Genomic DNA, 9278 nt, shown 5'->3' with positions numbered 1-9278 from the left:
ACAATTTGAAATCTCCCATAATAACCGAAAATTTTCAAATCGCTTATATTTCCAATGGGGCAGGTTGGGGCAGGCAAACTCTTCAGTTCTTGTTAGAGTACACTCAAAACTTCATCCAGAGCTGAGAATTAGCCTGAGAATGTGCGAGACTCGAAAGTTTGTGATCAATAAAGTTAAATTTTCATTAATTTTCAATTATTGAGTGGTTAGTGTATTTTTGCGGCAAAATTTGTACTTTTCTTACTCTTTTTTGACTTTGACATCCGATATCTCAGAAACTAAAACTGCTAGAAGCTTGAAACTTCCAGATTCTCTTAGTTTAAATGTTAACTATCGACCAAAAATAACGAAATAAGGATTAGTGAAAGTCGATTTTTTGATTTTTGACCGCCTGATATCTGATAGTGGAATGGTGCTAGTGACATGTCTTTTGATTCAAAAGATTTTTCTAGTTTTGTGACAAGCGTGTGAAGAGCTGTTACTGTTGATGAAAGTGGAGACCAATTTGAACAACACTTCCATTACTAGGCAGTCGAAACGGTTCATAATTCCGAACATTTCAATGACTAGCAAAATTCTTGAATTATCAAAGAAAGGTCTCAGTGTTTCATACTGGTTTGATAACAGAACATTGTCCATGTAAATATCATTTGAAGTTAATAGGAAAACCTCAAGAGGATATATGTCGATTCTGTGGCATATAAAATGAAGACTATGAGAACCTGCTATGCTCTTGTGCAGCAATCTTCAATAAAAGGCTGATCTCGCACACCCACATCAAAAACCCGACGTGGTCAATTTGAAATATCGCGAAAAAGTTGAACATTGTCGTTTCTACCGTGGAAGATGTGCTAAAATGGTTCCGTCATCGCAAGATTGTGGCCAAGAACGTGTAAAGCAAACGTCGTGCTGGAAATTTGGATTGGCAGATGAACTGGAAGGTGTTGAGGTTGATCAAGAGAGACCCAGGACTCTCGGATCGGGATGTTTCCGAAAAATACGGTCCGGAGGATCCGTCTGCGAGCAGGTTACGATTCATTTCGTGCCAGCAATCAACCGAACTGAGTAACTGCTTCCAAGCCATGATGAAGCAGCATCTAGTGGCCAGAGCACGTGCCCGGAAGTTGTGCGACCGGGTTCTGACGAAGTACAGAGGATGACTTCTCATGGACGGCGAAACCTATGTCAAGATGGATTTCAGGTAGGTTCCCGGACAAAAGTTTTATCTGGTCACAGCACGGGGTGATATCCACAGCAAATTCAAGTTTGTTTTAGTCGATAAATTCACCCAGAAACTGATGCTCTTGCTGCTGAGTGTGCGGTAGATAATGGCGCACATTCAAAATACCATGTTCGTGAGTTCATCCAAACACCGTTGGAGTAAATTTGCATTTTTTTTACTTAATGCCCTTGTCTGTATGCATTCAACACACAATATGAGCCTAGAGGTTCTAGCGAGGGTAAAACCTCTGCAGAACCGTTTCTGGGAGCTCTCATTAAGAGTATTGATCAAATCTAGTGTCAGAAACAACCTTGTGATTGAAAACTTCTAAGCAATGCTCAAATTGAGCACCCAGTCTAGATTCGTGCATGTCATCGGATATTAGCCTTCCGTGCAATAACCCCCCCTCGTGTACACTTTACTAACTACAGTTGCCCCATTGAATATGATCTCTCCATGAGACAGGCTATTCAAGAAAATAAACTTTAATATTACATCCAAGAGGATGCACTTCAATCATGTCGAAAATCAAAACAAATGCAGTAAAACGTAATGTCAGCACATGCACTGTATTAATGATAATTTTGCCCTTTTTGGCAAGTAATATTACACCATATTTTCGACACGATTGAAGTGCAGCCACATTGATGTGATATTAAAATTAATTTTTTGCTGTGTTGCGTACCTCTTTTGCTGCCTCTGGTGGGAATAAGTAGAACTACCGATGAGGAAAACTTTACGTGTATCTTCGTTTTAGGTTTGTGTGCCCTCTTACCACAGAGAACAGACGTCCAACCTCGGTCAGAATCTTGTGTAAAGATAAGTGGAAAGATCACCATTACGTGGCGCTAGCATCTCCTGATTTCCTCAATAAATTTTCCACTTTCGACCAATTTGGCGCCAGTAAGATAAATTTTCTGTTGAATATTGCCACTAGTGTAAATTATGTGTCTAGCGTAAATTGTGCAACACCAGCGCCATCAGGGTGTTAAAGAAAGTGCATGGCGCTTAAGTCGAATAGGAATATTTGTTCGAGCCTCAACGTCTGCCCTATGTGCTCTTACCATGAGCTTTGTGGAAATATTTCGAGGTTGTGAGAGATAACACTGATTTTCAATCAAGGTTTCAACCTCTGAGATTTTTTGAAAAATTATAGCCTATTTGATGTACATTTTGAATAACTGATAACACTTTGCGCTCATTTGCGCATTTTTGAGAAAATTAATTCCTAAATTTTTTCCAAAACACATATAAGAAATCCAGTAATGCTCTAGATTTGAACTATTTTTCTTACCTACATGAAGGGGAAAATGACGTATCAGTTAAAAATATCACTGTTAAAGAAATTTTTATGACTTTTGAAAGTCTCGATGCTGGCAAAGGACCTGGTCCTGATGAAATACCTCCATTTTTATTGAAAAAAATAGCAACAAGTTTTGTTAAACCATTGTTTTGGCTTTACAATTTATCTCTCAAAACAGGTGATTTTCCAAAAATTTGGAAGAAATCATTTTTAGTTCCAATATTTAAATCTGGCAAACGGTCAGATATTAAAAACTATAGAGGTATTGCAATTATGTCATGCATTCCTAAAATGTTTGAAGCAATTGTTAACCAGAAAATATTTAACCAGGTTAAGCATCGCATTTCAAATAATCAACATGGTTTTTTTAAAGGTCGGTCAACGTCTACTAATCTGTTGGAATTTGTAAACTTTTCTATTGAAGCAATGGATAGAGGTAATACCGTTGAAACCTTATACACTGACTTTAGTAAGGCCTTTGACAGAGTAGACATTCCCTTACTTATTTTTAAATTAAAACGTTTAGGTATGACAAGTACACTTTTAAAATGGATTGGATCATACTTGACAGAAAGAACACAGATGGTCCGCTTTAAAGGAAAAATATCTTCGCCAGTTAATGTTACCTCGGGAGTTCCACAGGGATCTCATTTAGGTCCTTTATTATTTATTTTATTTGTGGATGACGTGAAGTTTGTATTAAATCGTTTAAATGTGCTCATATATGCTGACGATATGAAACTGTACATGGAAATCTTTGACAATTCTGATTTGCTACATTTTAAAAATGAAATTGATGTTTTCTACAACTGGTGCGTTAAAAGTCTGCTGGATATTAATGTTAAAAAATGCAATATTATATCATATTCCAGAAAAAAACACTACTCTAGATTTTACATGTACTCTAGGAAACCAGCTGGTTGTAAGGTGCGATAAAATTAGGGACTTAGGAGTAATTCTTGACTCGAAGTTGACATTTGTAGATCATGTGAATACCACAATTCACAAAGCAAATAATATGTTGGGATTCATAAAAAGATTTAGTTATCATTTTAAAGACCCATATACCATCAAAACACTTTATATAGCTTACGTGAGATCAATTCTCGAATACTGCAGTGTGGTTTGGGCTCCATACCATGAAACTTATATAAATCGTATGGAATCAGTTCAAAAACAGTTTTTGTTATTTGCTCTTAGGAAACTAGGCTGGACTTCTTTTCCCCTTCCTTCTTATGAGTCCCGTTGCATGTTGATAAACATTGAAACACTTAAAAAACGAAGAGAAATTTCCATGATTTCCTTTGTCAATGATATTATCTCACAACGCGTAAATTCAGAAAAAATATTAGCAAGATTAAATTTTTACGTACCATCACGCATGTTAAGAACTCGAAATGTATTTCAACTGTCACCTCACAGAACGAATTATGGTAAAAATGGACCAATTAATAGAATGATGAGAGTGTATAATAATTATTGTGAGCATATAGATCTAACGATGTCTAAAGATACAGTAAGGAGAACACTAACTGCTAGGATTTCATCTCGTTAAGTTTAAAACAATTTTTATTTTTTAGATATTTGTATATGCAGTCTACATTTGCTGACAATTCCAAATAAAACGTATGTTTTAAAATAGCATGTAAGGCAACAGCACTATTGTAAAACGGTCTACACTGATTGACGACAAATAAATAAATAAATAAAATGATGTAATTTCATGTAATATTTATTTTTTAGTATGCTAACAAAATTAGAATTGTTGTGAAAAGATTGGATTGACCAGTACCGATTGAAGAAGAATGATGAAAATGTTCATTTGAACAATTTTACAAAACATAGTAAAACGTGAAGTTCAGACAAAACATCGTGTATCGCAGTTATTTGAGGATGAACAGATTTTATGTCTTCGACAAATTTTCATAAAACTTTACGTTCTACAACTTAACCCAGGACAGCAAACTTCTAGCGATCGAAATATAAAAGTTGAGATCGGTGCGCCAACTTTGCGGCCAAGGCATGAAGCATTTCGATGCATAAAATTGTAGTCCTAACTAAGCCAAGAAACTTCAAGACGACGTGCTTTCACAGAATTGAAAATCTCGCCAAATGTTCAAAAAAAAAAATAAAATATTTCGAATGACATTTTTTTGTAAAATTTCATTAGGCGTAGTAAAACTTCATTTGATGCCAACCTTTACAGTAGTTTTTTGAAACACAACTGCGTACAATTATTAAACAAAGTACCGGTCTGGCATAATATTTAGCATCCGTACCTCTACCGCTAAAGGTCATAAGTTAGTTTAAATCTCATCCCAGAGAAGTTGCAAAGACCCAAAAAGTGTGTTGAAGTGACTACATATATTTAATAAAAAAAAATATAAAAGATTATTAAGCCCATGCCCATTTTATTTTAAAATACACGATTTTTCAAATTTCTTAAGTAATGTTTTCAAGACATTTAAGACTCGTGTTACGCGATTAAGGTGAATCGCTGTGACATCCTTATTCTCGGAATCACTTCGAAACTTTAAGTGCACAAATACAGCTTCTACGATACGTATAAAATTCAAATTGTTAATTGAAGTAGCAATGGGGCATCGTGAAATGGGGCATCGATTTCCGAGATTTGTGTAATTGAAAATTCAAAGTGGAAGTGCATGTATAGCCTACGTGGCGGCCATTTGTAGATTCTACAAGAAATCACCTTAAGCTATATGAATATTAATTTTTAAAATGCGTAAAAATCCTAGATGATGATTAATGGGTATCAATTAATAAGCAAAATGAAGCTTGATTCAGTTGAATGATGAAAATTTGTTTATGTTGAAAACAATGAATACTTTTGTTTTTTAATGTTCTGAACCTTCTAATTTATCTCAATCCCAAATATATATAAAAAAAAACAATGACATTAATATTCTTTTTTTATTTTTATTTAATTTCAGGTCAGTAAAACATTGTCTACTCTGCCCTTATCTATAAAAAATCAAACGAAACAGGTGAGAAAAAAAAGATCTATCTACTGTACAATACCTTAACCGTTTTCCCAACGAACCTAGCGTCTGCGAATGACGCAATTGGAACGCAACGTGGTAGCCTGCAATTCCCAGTCAAAATCGGATATTTTCCAGGAATTCATTACGAGTAAGACCAAAAAATTCCATTCCCAAAAACGGCCGAATCCGAAACCACACCCCGCCCGAGGGCTTAGTTAAACTCGCCAAAGTACAAGCTAATTTCCCGACAGAAAATTTAATTCTTTCTCGCACCTGGCTATGTTCTGACTAAACGTGTTTTTTTTTTATTCTTCTGGTCATTCCGTATGGTACTTTGTGAATACATAAGCATCCACTGTAGTAAGGTAGGTATATCAAGTTTTACGACTACGTCCGAAACAACAAAATTACCACCAAACTGACTGACCAGGGGGAATGAGATAATGCAAAAAAAAAAACACCTTTCGCATTCGCGTGTGGTGGCTAGGGGGATGGGTATTAGAATGCAGTCATTATAATGTTTACGGGGGATGGCATGTTTCGGGTTCCGGAGAGTGCCACAAAACGTGTGCAAATGCTCATTTAAATATGATGATGTCCATCTTTTCGTAAATTGCTTTCAAAGGTGGTTTGTTTTCTGTGCATTCAAATAAGCAGACCTAGTGAGCCTCCTAATGAATAATTATGAACAAATATTGACCATCGTTATCTGTCTCTCTCAAAGATCTACAACGATGTATCCAAACAGGCGACCACCACTGTTCGTATGCCACTGCTGTTGCGTACATACAGTATCCCCTCCATGTAGGCGGTGGGTGGTATCGTCCACTCACCGGTATTTCTTGGCTATCCTTCAATCAATTGAGCTGACGTTATGTGGATAACTAGTTGAGAGGCTGACAATAATAACGTACAAAAAATCAGCGTAATTGGTTGAAGGACAGCCGAGAAACAGCAGTGGGTGGACGGTACCACCCACCGCATATGTGGAGGGGTTTCTGCATAAGCATTTATGAGTGTACCCACATATAATTATAGAGAGTGCGTCCAGCAAATGCATGCGAAGTTTTTTTTTTCAGTTTCGTTTTCGGTTCCGAAAGAGTAATTCGAAGTGTTTTGTTTTCAGTTTTTTGTTGTTGTTGTTGGCTATTTTAATTTCTCCATACGGGAGACGAGAGAGGGAGAGAGGAGAGCGTTAGGGTAGCTTAGTGCTCCAACACATTCCGCGCTCTTCGTGTGTTTTGCTGCGATCGACTTATGGCAGCCAACTGTGGGCTGGATTTTGATAAATACGCGTCACAATTCAACGAAGAGCTCTCAACTTGCAAATATCATGTCAGATTTTCGATTGTCATTAATTGATGGAGAAGTTTTCATTTCAGTTTTTGCCAAGAGCTATATGTTGTTTGGTTTGTGGATCAAGAGTTTGAAAAACAAGTATTTACCATTATACCCATGGAAAATATCGTAAAAGTTGTTCTCAACATCAAACAAAGTCGGATGAAAGCTTATTGTGTGCTTTTCAAGGCGTTTTAAGAACTAACGGAATATTTCTAAAAGACCGGTAAATCGTTCTTTATCGAGTAGCTCATCACACCTGAAATGCAAAGAAGAGGTTGTAATTAGATTTCTTCCATTTTTTTCTACTTAATTAATTTTGGTATCCATGGACAGGTAGGTTCCGATTCTACACGTTGTACTTTCATTTGTATACCTGTGATCTTGGCATTTTTACCTAAGGGATGAATACTTAAGGAAGATAGGTTTTGATAAATTCTTTAGTGGGAATGACACTGATGTAGACTGCACATTGTAGTCAAAATACGTATCTATCATGGATACCAAAATGAATAAAGTGGAATAAAATGGAAGATAACATTTTTTGCAATTTTATTTAAAGCATTCCACTAACAACCCAATTTCATTACTTCATTAGCATAAAAGTTAAACGTGTAATCATAATAATGATTGCATAATTTTGGAAAACCTTTTTTTATGCCAAATGAGTGGTGACCGGAAATTAGCCATAAATACGTTAGCCATACGGATGTTTGTCATACGTACGATTGCCATAAAGACATTAGCCATAATTTTGTTTTTTTTTTTTTTTATCTAGTTCGTTTATTTGGAAGGCTCAATCGCGTTAGATTTACGGGGCCGATAGTTCATTGTTCTTTAATTGTAACAAAATTCACTTAATTCTATGTCTAGTAGGAGTTGGGCCGAATACTCGCGGCTTACTAGAGGTTAGAGAGGTACATTGTCGAAGGATAGGATCAGGGGAGGAGCTTTGGGGTAAGGTTTCGTTGTCTCATCAGAGCGTTGTCGCCAGCATTACGGTAGTGCGGTTCTAGTTTCGTCTGGGGTTCAACCGGCTATGGTGACCAGTGGGCGACAATGAGACTCATCGAGACGGGGGGACAAGACAAACAAAAACTATTAAAGAGAGACAAAAGACAAAGGAATTGAATTCTTATACTAGAAGCCATAATTTTGTTATATTGGATTTTTTTTAATCCAGTTACAATAGCGGTACCCGTTATATGTATTTTGTCGACTAGCCTGAAAATTTAGTGTTGCCATAACCGAACGGCTTTATTTCGATTTTTTTATGATTCCAATAATTTTGGACCACTGAGAAGTAGAGAGGAATCATCTTCTTGACTAAGACTTTAATAAATTTTGTTTAATTGTGATCGCTTGGAGCGAAAATACATAATCTTCCAAATTCGTTTAATCGAATGAAACGAATGAAAATCGATGTAACTTGTTAAGACTACAACTTCTCAATGTTCGCCGTGACGTCTTAAAACGTCGCTGATCTTCTGCGTTCGGGCATTGACTGTAGTCTATTTTTGAAACAGCTTAACATAAGACGAGTCAATTTGCGAACCCACTCTTTCTTTACTATTCAGACTTCTTATGCTCAAACCATGGTGCAAACGAACCAATTACAAGCATGTGTAAAACTTTTAATAGTTGTTATAACTTTTTTGACTACCATGCTTCCCGTGCTAGTCTTAAGTATTTATTTTATGATGTTTTATCATCCTGATTAAGTAAAGATTAATGCTTCCTGAATTAGTTGAAGTATATATGTATCTGTAGTATTTTGTGTTATTTGTGTTTTTTGCCCACTTGAGAAGGGGCAAGGTTGGTTCTTCTTAAATGGAATTTTTCATCAAAAACAAAAAAAAAAAATAAATAAAACGAATCCCGTCTAAAAATCGAAAGGGTTAGTGGTTTTATTGTAAAAAGCAAACCATGCCAAAGTCAAACGGGTACTGTACTCACAAATAAACTTTTTCTTTAGAAAAATGCAATGGAAATTCTTAAATCATTTCTTGTTTTGAGTTGACTCCGTCTTTATACTATAAATTGTTCTTTTGAATTTTTATTTTTGTTTTTTTTTTTTATTCTTTTGAAAATTCTTTTGTAAAATACTCATGCATTATGATGCTCTTGGAGTTGACTCCTTCTTTGACAGATAAAAACTTTTGAAAATTCCATCTGAAAATTCTCAAAAGTAAATCTTTCTTGGATTTGACTCCTTCTTCACAGCATGAACTGTATTTGATTTTTTTTTTATGAAAGTAAATTTTAATATTCACAAATTATTTTTCTCTGTAAGTTATCTCCCACTTTATATGTTGAGAAGTTTTTTGAAAAATAAAATTGTTTTAAAAATTCAATTGAAGCAATCACACATAACTTTTCTCTTGGAGTCGATTGCTTCTTTACAGCATAAGCT

Source organism: Ochlerotatus camptorhynchus, unplaced genomic scaffold, assembly GCF_037179485.1.
Source record: "Ochlerotatus camptorhynchus isolate MF236.1 unplaced genomic scaffold, CSIRO-AGI_Acam_v1.1 ptg000077l, whole genome shotgun sequence".
In the NCBI taxonomy this organism is placed as follows: Eukaryota; Metazoa; Arthropoda; class Insecta; order Diptera; family Culicidae; genus Ochlerotatus; species Ochlerotatus camptorhynchus.
Note: the sequence above shows the minus strand (reverse complement) of the source record.